We start from the raw sequence: 14,710 nt of genomic DNA, 5'->3' as shown, positions 1-14,710 counted from the left end.
CGTTCTTTAACTGCATACACATGTCGATCAAGTAAAATGTGTCCTGAATGTTATAAGAGTTTCCTAGAATCTCACGTGAGGCTAGAGGTTGTAATGGAGAAAGAGAGGGTGGTCAAATGTAACCTCCACATGTAAAGGCTGCACATGTTGGAATGCATGTTGGAATGCTGCATGTACATTGCATGCACAACTGTTTCTTACAAACACACACTCATATTACTGTTGAAACTTGGCATGTGTGCTGTAAATTAGCAGTTCTCAGAAGCTATTTAGAAGGGAGACCACCAAGGTAGACTCTGTAGAGGAAGACAATGGCTAACCCTTACTGGAATTGCCATAAGTCAGCTGTGACTTGGTGGCACTTCAAGAGGCAGCCAACGTGGTGCAGTGGTTAAAAGCAGGTGGATTAACCCGGTTTGATTCCCACTCCTCCACCTGAGTGGCAGAGACTTATCTGGTGAACCAGATGTGTTTCTGCACTCCTACATTCCTGCTGGGCGACCTTGGGCCAGTCACAGTTCTCTCAGCACTCTCTCAGCCCCACCTACCTCACAACATGTCTGTTGTGGGGAGAGGAAGGGAAAGGAGCTTGTAAGCCACCTGGAATCTCCTGACAGGAGAGAAAGGTGGGGTATAAATCCAAACTCTTCTTCTTTTTCATACATTCACACACATGCACTATTCAGTATTACATGTTCACGATTACATGTAATCAGAGGAATAAAGAGGTGGACTGGACTGGACCATTTCAGAGTGCAAATGAGGAATCAAATTTTCAAATGCTCCCATACATTTAAAAAGATACTCTGTAATTGGGTAAGTTAGCAGAGTGGATGATACACTCAATTAAAACTGTTCTCCCAGCTGTTTTGTTTTTGTACATGCAAGGGGGATTTTTGTTTGTTGGTTTTAACATAAGGGAACATTTGAAACAGCACTCCCCACTAGTGTGCTGAATTTATAAAGTCTTTTCTACCTCTACATCTGTAGGCTAAACTTCTGACATTGTTTGTTGTTGAGACATAAATGCCAGAATTGAACAACCGCATTTTAAATTAAGGTGAACTACAGATTTATATGATGACATCATATCTGCAATTTAATTTTCAACCCCTTCTCCTACTGAACACCCGATTTTGCTTTTTTTTAATAAAAGGGGGGGGGATGGGGTTGCATTACATGCTCGCCCCAACTGCCACCTGACATAAACTGCAGTTTGCTAAATCTGCACCATAATTTGCCCCCCCCAAAAGATGCTGTTATCTCGTTGATTGATCCCATGTTGAAAATCTGTTCACACAATCAGTTTAAGCATCTTTGTGTAGTCAGCCACATTGAACTGCTCTCTGACAAATGCTCCCAAAGAGGGCTGGCCAACTTCCAGGTGGGGGCTAGAGTGCTCCTGGAACAGGGGTCTGCAACCTGCGGCTCTCCAGATGTTCATGGACTACAATTCCCATCAACCCAATTGGCCATGCTGGCAGGGGCTGATGGGATTTGTAGTCCATGAACAGCTGGAGAGCTGCAGGTTGCAGACCCCTGTCCTGGAATAACAACTCGGCTCCCAGAATTATGATTGGTCACCAGATTCCCCTGGAGAAAAAGGCTTTGGGGGTGTGTGTGGACTATATGGCGTTATACCCCGCTGAGGACCCTCCCCAGGCGCCACCCCCTCCCCCTTCAAATCTCCTGGAATTTCCTAACCCAGACTCGGCAACCCTGCTCTCACGCCTGTCCAGATTGCAACACAAAACACCCTGGAGAATCTTCCACGTTTGTTGACAAACCACGGCACAGTGAATCATGATTTGGACACGTCTGAGCAGTTGGAAAGGTTGGACAAGTATCTACTGTAAAATGCTTCAAGTTGAGGATACCTCGTCTCAGAGGGAACTGGGATGGATCATCCCATGGGTCTGTTCCAAGCCTTATTTATTTCACAAGAGAGAATTTCCAGGTGTAGAAAACACCCGTCGTCCTTTGCCCACTTCAGACCAGTCGTGTGACTCAGTTCTGAACGGTTAACTCACTGCAAGGTGAGGCCTCCTGTGAGCTACTTAGTAAAACCCTTCACAGCACCGATTTTTAGATGTGAGGGGGAAATGGAGGGAATTTTGGAAAAGGTGTTTCTTTTGGCATGATTTATGCTTTTCTGTAACTGGCGGTGGTAAAGTCTGAAGGGGTAAGGGTGCGTGTGTCAGAATATTCCTTCTCTGTTTTTTTTTAAATCTCAGTGTACTTTTCATAGGAAGTAGATTATCTGCCACTCTCTCCACAACAGTGTCCTAGCAAATCAGACGACCATCTTTGAGCATTTGTGGAGAATGACCACGTCTGCTGCGTGGGACTGCCATAATGGATTTTGAATACGCTGCCGCATCTCCGCCTTTCCACGTAGCCTGAAGTAACACACAAGTTGCCTGATAGTTCAAACAAATGGGGGGCTATTTCACTGTGGGCTAGGGGTTGTGGGGATGCCTTCCCTCATAAACATTATAAAAACTCCCTTCTGAGGGGAGAAAGAAAAGAAGCAAACCAGAATATATGCATGTGTCTACGCGTGCAGGCGGAGTGCAGCCAATGGAGAGGGAATGCCTGTTCCTGCTGGGAGTCACCCTCCTCCCCTCCCTCTGCACAGCCGCCTCTGGCCCACCCAAGTAGCAGCCGATGGGCATAAATTTGAGAACCGAGCACTAGGGCTGGATTGAAGGGAACCTTCCCCTCTCGGCCTCCGTGCCTGCCAAGAAACTCAAACCGAAACACATTCCCTCCTGGCTCGCCTGCCAAGAAACCACGGCGCAGGGCCAGCAGTGCCGAGGCTGCTCCACGTAAACACTACTGGAGGGGGGGCAAGGCTACTGTCCCCCCCTCCGTTACCAACCTAAGGAGGAGCATAAATGCTTCGTTCTGGATTGCTGACGCCCACCACATTTGCACATCTGGCTCCCCAGAGTATCCCGACTCTTCCCTCTTCTCTCAAGGTTTTGGCTCCTACAGGCTTTTGTTAAAAAAAATGCATCTACACTATATGTATAAATAAATAGAAAGGGGAAATAGGAGGCAGTTTTAATTAGGCCCCAAAGCTCAGAGACGCCCCTAAAACTGACATCTTGAACTATGGCAGAGAAGCCTCCCTACCCAAAGGATCGCATTCAGTATCATTTGGCTTGCAACAGGAATGAGTGGGGAAGGGTTAGGCCACAGGGAAAAAGATGGCTCAAACCCGCAGATTTCCACCCGCAGATTCAGAGAAGTACCCAGAGAAGTTCACTTCTTGTCCATGGCTAGATCTTGTCCATGGCTAGATCCATGGCTAGATTTTGTCCATGGCTAGTTCGAGACAGATCTGTTTGAGACTTGCTGCTCCTAGAACTCGCAAGTTAACCAAGTCCTGTCTCTGTAGACCCCCCCCCAAATCCAGACCCCCCCCCCAAAAAAAACCCCCCAGATGATATTTCTAAAAGACTGATTTCACAGCTGACACACTTTAGGTTATGTATGAAACAGAATCCTACTACTGAAGAAACATTCTATGGGTCCTGTCCAACTAGGAGCACCGAATTTACCAAAGAAGGTTCATAGTGAATTGACTGAAGAATATTGTGTTTAGCCTTTAACTTCAGCAGAACAGAGTCCTCAGGTCAGGGGCACTAAACAGGGTTGCCAACAAGGCTGGAGACAAATGTTCTGTCCCTGAAATAGGAGTTTCACGTTTAGAAGTTTCATGTTTAGCTTTTCATAGCATGGAGTAAATGGAGTAAATAAGCCTCTATCAAAAGGATAACACTTTTTTTTTCTCTCCCGGTGGTTGGCAACCTTAGTGGTGAAGAAATTGATCTAGCACTCAAAGCCTTTGTACGCTCAGTTTCAAGGACTCGGAGGGATACCCAAACAGACCACATCAGAGTATATAACTTGGACCCCCCCAATTACAAATCATTATCTTGGGAATTTGAAATGCTCTCAAGGTAAGGGGATTAGCAGTGAAAACCTAATTCGTAGTTCATGGTCCTCGACAACTGATAGAGGATCATACCAATCCAGCTCCTCTGCCCTGCTTTCCTAAAGCTGCAAACTGTATGAAATTGTTCATGTTTTAGAGCTTCTGCCCTTTAGAGTAGAAGATGAATTTCTTATTTAGATGCAGGTTTACTTCCAATTTAGAATTGGATGCAGGTTTACTTCCCTCATTTCGCAGAACAGTGAATCAGAATCGAGTCCTTCCATCATGTTCAGAAATGTGTGAGGACAGAAGGCTTCAGGGGGCATTAAAGAGAAACAGTGGGTTTTCTGTTCCCTCCCCCCTAAATTAGGAGTGGTTTTATGGAAATAGAATAAGTAATTAGTATGATTTGGTCTATCACAACCGCTGTAAAAACTGACATCTCTTCATAGGAAAATAAAGGGCAATAGTGACTATTTTGCAGTATTCCGTTTTCCAGTTGTACATAATGCATACATTTAAAAACAATGCAGTCTGCTTGAGGTGCATGCTCTGATGATACTGTGATTACAATAAACCTCTGTCACCTTTCCCCAGGGCACACTGAAAGGCCAGACTGTCCATAATTCTCCCGGCCCCTCCTCCACCACAGTCAGATTTGCTTCAGTTCTGAACCACAGGGTGTCCTACATCTCAGCCACTAGACCAAAACACCGCTATCCCTTTAAAATAAAAGCTCCTCAAAGGCTTTAAAAATGATTGGGATTTAGGCAAGCTATACTCTCTGGTTTGGGTGCAATGGGTTCCTACAGAAAATCCTGATGAGAGCACCATTACTGAACCACTGCCATATAATATACCCCTATCTGTATTCCATTTACTTGCACATGCAGGTAAAACCCACTGCTTGATATGCAATGTTAGCCGTCCTGACCACAGTGGGTTGGAACCAGTAATCTGTCAGCAGAAGCAAATCTAGCCAGTGTGGTGTAGTGGTTAAGAGCAGGTAGATTCTAATCTGGAGAACTGGGTTTGATTCTCCACTCCCTCGCCTGAGTGGCAGAGGCTTATCCGGTGAGCCAGATGTGTTTCCACACTCCTACGCTCTTGCTGGGTGACCTTGGGCTAGTCACGGTTCTTTGGAACTCTCTCAGCCCCACCTACCTCACAAGGTGTCTGTTGTGGGGAGAGGAAGGGAGAGGAGCTTGTAAGCCACATTGAGACTCCTTACAGGAGAGAAAGGTGGGGTATAAATCCAAACTCTTCTTCTTTTTCTTTATTTCCAAGACTAGGAATGATGACTCGTGCAGTTAGGGATAACATAAGGATTAATAGGCCAGCGATGCCACAGGTGAGGGCAAAGGGGTAAAATTGCTCTGTTCTCCAACTTCCATAAATTTAGCTAGTGGAGGAAGTAGGAGGGCTGATTGTGCCTCTTACCCTTCCTGAGAACTCTTCGAGGAAAGGGAGCGAGGGAAAAGATCCAATATTCTTCCCCTTAAGCCCCTTCCGCATGTGCAGAATAATGTATTTTCAATCCACTTTCAATGCACTTTGCAGCGGGATTTCACTGTGCGGAATAGCAAAACCCACTTGCAAACAATTGTGAAAGTGGATTGAAAGTGTATTATTCTGCATGTGCAGGAGGGGCCTTTGGGATCCCTAGATCTAACCAAGGTTACAAGGGGATGGTGTTTCCTCACTGGAAAACGTCAAGCAGAAGCGGGACGACAATCTGTCTGGAATGCTCCTGCTATAATTTTCAGCACAGTGCAGGGAAGTCAGACCAGATGGCCTCTAAGACACCTTCCAAGTCTAGGTCTTCATGCATACAAGTACCAAATTTAATAGATGCACCACCTTGACTGGATAGCCTGATTTTGTCTGATCTTAGAAGCTAAGCAGGGTCAGCCCAGGCTGGTGCTTGCATGGAAGATTGCCAAGGAATACCAGGGGCTCTTCATAGAGGCAGGCAATGGCAAACCACCTTTGAAAAGCTCTTGCCTTGAAAACCCTACAGGGATCGCTATGAATTGGCTGCGGCTAGACTGCAAAATATATAAAAAGCATTAAACTGGAAAATTCCTGCTCCTTAACTCTTCACATTCTTGTTTGAGCAGAGGGAACAGGAAACATTTCCCAGTCATGGATAGGCATATTGGGACAGGAGTAGGTTGGGGAGGAAATCACTTCTTCATCTGGATAATACAGTCAAATCTATACAGATTATTAAATTGTCTCTGAAGTTGAACTACCAACAGTCACACAGTGCAAAATTAAACAAGAGGGCACAGTGCTAAGAACTAACTGGGCAGCAATATTAGAGCTAGAGAAAAGGCTCTGTTTTTTATGACCCCCACTGAGACTAGGACACTGCAGCCTCAGAAGGGTTAATAGCCCCCCCACACACACTCACACACTCACACACAGAGTGTGGAGGAATGTGATGTCATGGCTGGATTAGCAAGTGCTGCTGAGATCCCAGTCTCGATAAAAAGGCAGATCAGAGCTGTGTGTGGCAAAATCCATCATCCCACCAACAACACAGGTCCCCCCCAGTGTGTGTCTGCGCACGCAGGCAGGCAGACAAGCCTGAGACTTGCTGGAAGCAGTGCTGTGTCTAACCTTCTGTGAATGTGTGGATAGGTATCTACACATAACCAATGCATATAGTAGCTCTTTTCAGTTGTTACATGTGTACGGGGAAGGCACACAACCCACCATCTTCACACTTTTTGTCTGCAAAGGGGTAAAATGTAATGGATTAGAATTCTTAGATATTAATAGCGATTAGAATTTACAGATATTAATAATGATACGTTACAAGGTGTATTTGCTTCTTCTGTTCTTCTTTTCTCTCTTGTATACATGTATATTTAAATCTACTACCCCGAGAAAGTAATAGGATATACACGGAGGCACTCAACAGTGGAAATACTAAAATTAGTTGAGAAAGAGATATTAGGAGGATGTGGTTGAATCTACATCCATGTTTCCCTTTTGTTATTTTTTCTTTTTCTGTTTCTTTTTCTAATGAAGATTAATTAGGAGAAAATGTCGAATGTATAAAATATATATGCTGTATTAACATAAATAAGTTCTAATAACATAAATAGATATTAATATTTGTCTTTTTTCTTTTTTCTCTTTCTTTTTTTCTACTCTCTTATTGTTTTTTATCATAATGTAAAAGCTTAATAAGGTTTGATATACTGTAATTTTTTTAATGCTTTAATAAAACTTGAAAAGAACATTTTGTCTGCCAAGGGGTGACGTTCCTGTTTTCAGTCTCAGTGCCTGTGTACTAGAACGTTGAGGGTATATCTTCAGCCTTGGTACACGCATACCAGAACCTGCATGTGTACCAAGGACAAAAATATGCACGATGCCCTTTTCAGACAAAAAGACAAATGCATACATTGTGAGAATGGTGTGTACACACAATTGCCAGGAATTCAGGACTGTAACAGAAAAGGGCTAGAACAGTAGATCAGATGGGTAGATAAATTCATAAACAGACAGCCTAGAGTGACCCAGTGGTGGTGAACCTATGGCGCTCCAGATGTTCATGGACTACAATTCCCATCAGCCCCTGCCATCATGGCCAATTGGCCATGCTGGCAGAGGCTGATGGGAATGGTAGTCCATGAACATCTGGAGTGCCATAGGTTCGCCACCACGGGCTAGACATTCTAACAGGTCCGATGCCTTTTAAGTCTAAACTAGGAAGATTATAGAAGACTAAATCAATAGCACAGATATAGTTCCAACTCTACTCAACAGAGCAGAGATTTTTTGCTAATGGAAGATGTTAACATCAGGAGACATGGGGCAGGGGATTTGGGAGGAGACGAACTGTGGAACGTGCTCTGCTTGCTTTTACTTGGGGTAATGCTTGTAGTCTTGATTGGCAACGCCCAGCCAGGGCTATGAAAAAACGACTCTCTGGATGAGCCCTGAGAAAAGCATTCAGGGATGCCAGTACGGTTTGACTCTGATGTGGCACTCAAGAAACATCAGGTTTCAAAAACAAAATAGTGAATTCGGGACTGAAGAATCAGATGCAGGGGTGGACATGGAGACTCGCACAGGCCAGGCTAATAGAAAAGGTGTACTGTTTTTCCACATTTATTTGAACTGTGGAGTTTTGCCCTCGAAGAACCCCGAGAGGACTGCAGTTCGGCGAAATCTCCTTGATAGAGAACTCTGGTCACCTTCTAAAAACTACAGCTCCTAAGATTTCCTGGCAGGGGGGATTGAATGTTACACCATCTTATAGCGTGGTGGTTATGTCAGCCTACAAGTGAAACCTAGGCAACCCCCTGGAACTACAGCTCATCTCTAGGGTTTAAAGATCAGTTCCCCTGGAGAAAATGGATGCTTCTGAGGGTGGAATCCATGGCATTGTGTGCCCCACTGAGGTTCCTGTTTTCCCCTGATTCCATCTCCAGATGCCCAGGAGTTTCCCAACCTAGGTCTGGCAATGCTTCCTCTCCAACCCCCACCAGTGGCCATGGGAGATCTGGCAACCCCGTAGTATGGGTTCAGCCTAAGAGTTTTTTCCTACATGTGGAGTTTAGGCTTCCTTCCTTCCTTCCTTCCTTCCTTCCTTCCTTCCTTCCTTCCTTCCTTCCTTCCTTCCTTCCTTCCTTCCTTCCTTCCTTCCTTCCTTCCTTCCTTCCTTCCTTCCTTCCTTCCTTCCTTCCTTCCTTCCTTCCTGCCTGCCTGCCTGCCTGCCTGCCTCCCTCCCTCCCTCCCTCCCTCCCTCCTCCAAAGGCCCTGCTCATCTCCCTCTTTTACAGCAGGCAGTGATAAGAAGCGGGGATGTTTTGGCTGTGGTGCCCTGACTCTGGAATGCCCTCCCTTCATCTGTTTGCCTGGTACCAAATCTTATAGCTGATTATTATTAAAGAGAAAGTGAAGGAGTTATTTAGGATTGAGTACTGTGGCCAATGCAGATTTTCCATTCAGATTCAAAGTCAATTTTACATTTCTGGTTTGTTTAAGTCTCCTATGTGAAATGCCCTAAACCTGTGTTGTCCTGTATAATAAAAGCAACCTCTCTAATGACAGTAACCAAATATATCGAACAGGGGAGCTGCTTAGAATTCTATTTCATCCTTTTCAAAGGTTAGTAGTGCCATTTCAGGGCAGCAGAGGGTCTGCGGTCCAGACTGTTACTATCTGCATGGTTTTTGCACCCATGTCATTATTGCACAATTACCGTGTTTCCCCGAAAAATAAGACAGGGTCTTATATTAATTTTTGCTTCAAAAGATGCTTTATGGCTTATTTTCAGGGCATGTCTTATTTTTTTCCATGATTTGGCACCCCCCACAAGACCAGATCTGCTGTGATGGGGAATCTGTAACAAGGCCTTATTTTTGGAGTAGGGCTTATATTTCAAACATCCTCCAAAAATCCTGAAAAATCATGCTAGGGCTTATTTTTGGGGTAGATCTTATTTTCGGGGAAATGGTAATTTTAGCCCCAATTTCTTTCATGGGCATGCAAATTTAGACCTGCACAAGGTCTTGGGTAAACAGAAGAGGTAAAAATCTAGAAGGCCAAGGGCAAACCATAGAGCTGGTCTTAAAATGAGTTGTTTCAGCATCAGCTAAGTCACCCAGAGAGATGTAGACTGTGAAGCAATTAATATTCTCTTTTTTCCCCCTTACATACACTGTCCCCCCCTGTTATTATGGTGTCACAACATGATTTTATGAGGGCCACAGCGTGGGCTGAGGTGACCATAGCTTGCCACAAGGGGATGAACCAAGTCAGAGAGGCTTGAGATCCCAACTGAGGTCTCAACATGTCAAAATAATAGAGAAAAGCCAGCTAGTGGTGAGTTAATTTATCCAGGTGGCTCAGCCCTGAACAGCAGTGAAAGTTGTGGGATTGAAGACTGATCAGCAACTGGGACGCCAGCTGCAAAGTTACAGGTTGATAAAATGGTTAAGCTTCCTCAAGCAATTAGTTTCTTTTTTCCCTCTGGCATGGACCTCAACCTTTCACTCCTTTCCCACTGAGAATCCAGACAACAATCTCCTGAGCAACTGCATTCTCATGTCTTTCCTGTTGTCGTCCCATTTATTTCTACCGGTAGTGGGTTGTTGCTGTTTTTGTAAGACTATAAGACTACAAACTGCAGCATAATCGTTTCAGGTCTGACCTGACACTGTTGTCTCATTTGATTTGCAGGTGTGGTTTCTGATCGAGTTGGTGATGGCGTGCCATTCTGCCTTTCGTGATACCGACAGGCCAGCTCCTCTGCAATTATGTCTACTGCCACCCTCTCTCTCCTACTATGGAGTGCTTGGAGAAACCCCATCTCCATTACATCTCAACTGTTTCAAGGTTTTCTGGGGACCTGCTGGGAGGGGGAGACCCTGTTGATTCCACCTTCACTTGTAATGCAAGTTTTGGGTAGGGTGGGTGCCCTTGAGATTGGGGAGGGCTGCCTTTGCTTCCAATGCACTGCAGCGCCAATGATCAGTCATGATCAGATCCTTATGTTTCTCATACGCTCTCCATTGTTCTCTCATATGCTCCCCGCAGGCACTCCATTGTTCCCACTGTGGTACGTGTGTTTTGGTTGTCACAAATCTACAATATAGGTTTCCAAAGAACATGTAGCGTGGGGGCTGGACTTGATGGCCCTTGGGGTCTCTTCCAACTCTATGATTCTATGATTCCCAAGAGTTTTTCCCCCAAAGCAACAAACAAACTCTCTGCCTTCTTCACAGCAACAGCTGGGGCACCACAGGGAAAGGAGTGGACTGAAGAAATGGTTGTCATAGTGGACACTCTAAGAAAGGAGAGAAGGAGTCAATTGTGGAGTTTCCCCAGCAGTTTCTATGACCTTTGCTAGGAGCATAGAAGATGCTCATCGAACACTGAACAGCCTAGAAATAACATTAATGCAAAGATCTCAATAGCGTTAATCAGCCCTTTGTGGCCTACAGAATGGTAGGCTGCAAGAATTAATCAGGAAGAACTATCAAGTCTGATTTCCATTTTCTCACTCACTAATACAGAATACTCTCATTGCACTTCTTGCAGAGATGAAAGGGTGGTGAACTCCCTGAATTTTAACCATCTTGACAGAGAGTCACTATTTCAAATAGTGATTTGCATTAAACCTTCTTGAATCCTGAGGTGAGGAATTCTTCTGAGACACTTGTGACTGATACAACCTTTTCTGGTACCCCAAAGAAAAGCGGCAGTGGCCGTGGCCAGGAAGGAGTTCCTTGATTGGGGCACCTCCATGGGTTTCACTTCCCCAAAGCTGCTTCCTCTGTCCTCCTAGACCAGCATGAGAGAGCAGCTGAATTCCTTACCCCTTTGGGGCTTGGGTGTCCTAGCCAACTCCTCCCTATAGAACAGTTGCCCTAGGCCAAAGGCAAGCCCGCTTCCCAAGCCTGCCAGAATGGCACTCCCAGGGCACGGCCTTTGTGCAGGCAAAATGCCCAACCCCTGCTGGTAGGCCACCTGGCCTTGCCCCATTATACAAATTCTACCACATCCTTTGGAAGGGCAAAACCCCTTTCCCAAAGCCCAGCTTTGTTCCCATGGCAGCTCTAGTCAACTGAGTTTCAGGTCTGGATAATCTGTATCATGATCAGTGGTGTTTGTATGTGAAAAGAAGAGTATGGAAGCGTATGCATGTGTGTGCAAGCAAGCTTGAATCCACACTGAATTAAACTTTGGTCCTCTCCCAGCATCGCCTATACCTGTTTCTAGTAAAAGATCTAAGTGTGATCATGCTCATTTAGCGTGTTTCCGCATTTGAGAAAAGTCCAGATTCTCTTGTAGCATTTAGGAGTCTTATTTAAGCGTCGCCTTTGTCCAAGCCATTATTCTCTGCACTGTTAAACATTGAACTTTCATAAAAGTACATTTATGCAGCCTCACCCGGCTATCAGCAACACTTTCGTTTTTGCACAGTTGCACCCGCCATTTTCTTTCCCGCAGCAGCACAGAGCCTACTGAACAGGAAAGAAAACGGTGAGCACAATTGTACGAAAACTCTTCCTAACAACCAATTCCTACAGTCCCTCGTCTGCTAGATATCTCTCAAGGGGGCAGGACATCTCCCAAGGAAACAGAAAGAGAAAACAAATCCTTGCCCACACTTGGACCTGGGTGTCTGACATATTGTCTCCAAGTGTCTGTTCCCCATAAATCCTTATAACTAGGCCAGCTTGAAAGAATTGCTGTGTTCCACGTCAAGACTGACAACTCTCAAAAAGAAGCTCTAGTAAACATGCGCCACTGTAGAATCCTAATGCATCAAGTATTGCCTGTCGCGATTCAGTTGCGTAAGCCAATGATATTGTTGCAAAATGGAGAGTGAGGAAAAATGGTCAAATGGATGAATATTCAGTCTTTGGCAATGTTGTGAAGTGAGTGGAATCCTTTTGGCAATAACAAGAACTATGCGGGTGGAGGCACAATTTACCCTGATTCCCTTTTCCCGTGACTGGTAGGAGGGAAAAGGCCTCAAATGCCATTTTCAGATACCTTCACCATTCCTTCACAGCTATCCACAGGGAAAGCAAAATTTTCTTCAAACAGCTAAGAGATGTGAGGTGCGGGGCAGCAGGAGAGGAGGCAGTGTGCGTACACGACTTTGTGTGTGCCGAGTTCCCAGCTCTTTCTCAAAACGGAGGCCGATCTCCCACTCCATGTGAGAGCCAGGCTGAGTCTCCCTCTGACCTGAATGGGGTTTTTGTGTCCCCCCACCATGACAGGAAAGAATCCCTTTTGCTCACCTCCACTGTGAGCCCGACCTCTTCTGTCTGGCCCACCGCCCTCATTCACTCTCTGCTCCCCTGATGTTGCTAATCCCCCCTGGCCCAGACAGCTGCCTCAGAGCCTATTGTTTCAGGTTCATGGGCTTTGAAAAGGCTAGGATTCCCTGAGCTGGTATCGGCTGCAGCCGAAGATTCAAGGTGGTCCAGGCAAACTGCTAGAGACTGAGGAAGACGGGAATAGGGCTGGCATGTACCTAGTAGAGTCTCCTCTCCACAAACACCCAGATGCCCCATCTGTATCACCCACATCTTCCAAATACCAACTGTTTAATAGGGTCACTATCAATCCATAATGCATAGTAAACTTAACAATGCTAATAACATGTTGCTGTCTAACTCCCCCTTTCCTGGATCTTCTGCTGCAGTGCTAAATTCAGGAGGGGGGTGGGTGGAGTATGGATTTCTATCTAAGGGTGTTGGCAATCTACAATTTTCAAGAGCACTGGAAGCCATTTCAAGGAGGCTTTCATTCCCATTAGGTGTCCCACCTTTGCCTTTGATCAAATGGTTTTAGAAGCCATGCAAAAACCTTGGTTACCCGTTTCCTCTTCCTGAGGCTATTTCTGCACTAGTGGAACTCTGGGAACAGTGTCAAATGCTGTGCTGTCCAGCGAAGGACTGTGCCTCTGCAAAGAGGCACAATTCAGGGAAACAATGCATTCTACAACTGTATCTGTAGCTGCCAGCACAGAAGGAATTCAAACTGCAAATCCATATAGGACTGTTACTGTCAGGCGCATAATGGTTCAGCACATCTGGTCCACACATAACCCGTGTCATGAAGTCTAAACAGCAAAAAGACCCAGAAACCCTCTTTGGAACATTTTTCAAAAAAGATTTTTATACTTCTTCATATTCATCTCTGTGTATTTTAACACCTGCTCTATATACCACAAATGTAAAACATTTCAAAAGGCCCTTTAAAGATAATGGTTCCCATCGAAATCATCCTGGAAAATTCAAATCGATGCCTGCTCATTTTTCTGCCCACCCCCCCACCCCCCGGTTCTGTTTTTCCCCCCTTTGGCTGCTTATGCTTAAATGCTTTGCCACTGGCTTTCTTGGCTAAATTGTCTCCCAGTCCCAATTATTGCTGAATTAATTACTGCTGAATTGGAGATACTGGTTGAATTGGAATTCATCAAGGAGTCTGATACCATCTCCTGAGGATTTAACTAAGGGCTTGGGACTCTTCAGTCATTACAGGTGTCAACCAGCTTAGCAAAACTTGGGATTCCTTAGCTATTATAGGTGTTAACTAGCTTAGCAGAACTAGGGAAACTGCATCAATTGCTGTTATTGTGAATAGTGTCTGCACTCCTCTTTATTTCATTTAAATTCTGCTTGATTGCATCTCACCTTGGGCTTCCGGCACTGACCCTCGTGGTTAAAAACTGCTGATTTTACAATCTCATACATACGTGTATGCCTTGTGAGGACCCACTATGTCAGCGATTCTCAACCTGTGGGTTGCTACCCCTTTGGGGGTCGAACAACCCTTTCACAGGGGTTGCCTAAGACCATCGGAAAACACATATTTCCGATGGTCTTAGGAACCGAGACACAAAGAATTTTATGGTTGGTGGTCACCACAACATGAGGAACTGTATTAAAGGGTCGCAGCATTAGGAAGGTTGAGAACCACTGCTCTGTGTGCATCTGACAAAGTGGGCTCCTGTCCACGAAAGCTTATTCAAGAACCAAAACAAGGCCAGAGTTGCCAGCAACCTGCAGGAAGATGCCCTGTTCAGTGGTGGGATTCAAATAATTTAACAACCGGTTCCAGTGGTAGGATTCAAATTAAGAACATAAGAACATAAGAACTAGCCTGCTGGATCAGACCAGAGTCCATCTAGTCCAGCTCTCTGCTACTCGCAGTGGCCCACCAGGTGCCTTTGGGAGCTCACCTGCAGGATGTGAAAGCAAGGGCCTTCTGCTGCTGCTGCTC

The 14,710-nt window shown here is 45.2% G+C and overlaps 1 protein-coding gene and 1 pseudogene across 2 annotated transcripts in view; both read right to left on the bottom strand.

Annotated features, from left to right (window-relative positions):
* Positions 1-14,710, bottom strand: part of GLI1 (GLI family zinc finger 1) — a 173,988-nt gene that overhangs the window by 119,434 nt on the left and 39,844 nt on the right. The gene's annotated exons all lie outside the window — the stretch shown is intronic.
* The window catches only part of LOC125428027, a 189,787-nt pseudogene continuing 185,359 nt past the window's right edge, over positions 10,283-14,710 (bottom strand).

The sequence above is a fragment of the Sphaerodactylus townsendi genome, linkage group LG03, assembly GCF_021028975.2.
Source record: "Sphaerodactylus townsendi isolate TG3544 linkage group LG03, MPM_Stown_v2.3, whole genome shotgun sequence".
NCBI lineage: Eukaryota > Metazoa > Chordata > Lepidosauria > Squamata > Sphaerodactylidae > Sphaerodactylus > Sphaerodactylus townsendi.
Note: the sequence above shows the minus strand (reverse complement) of the source record. Positions and strands in the feature narration are given on the sequence as shown.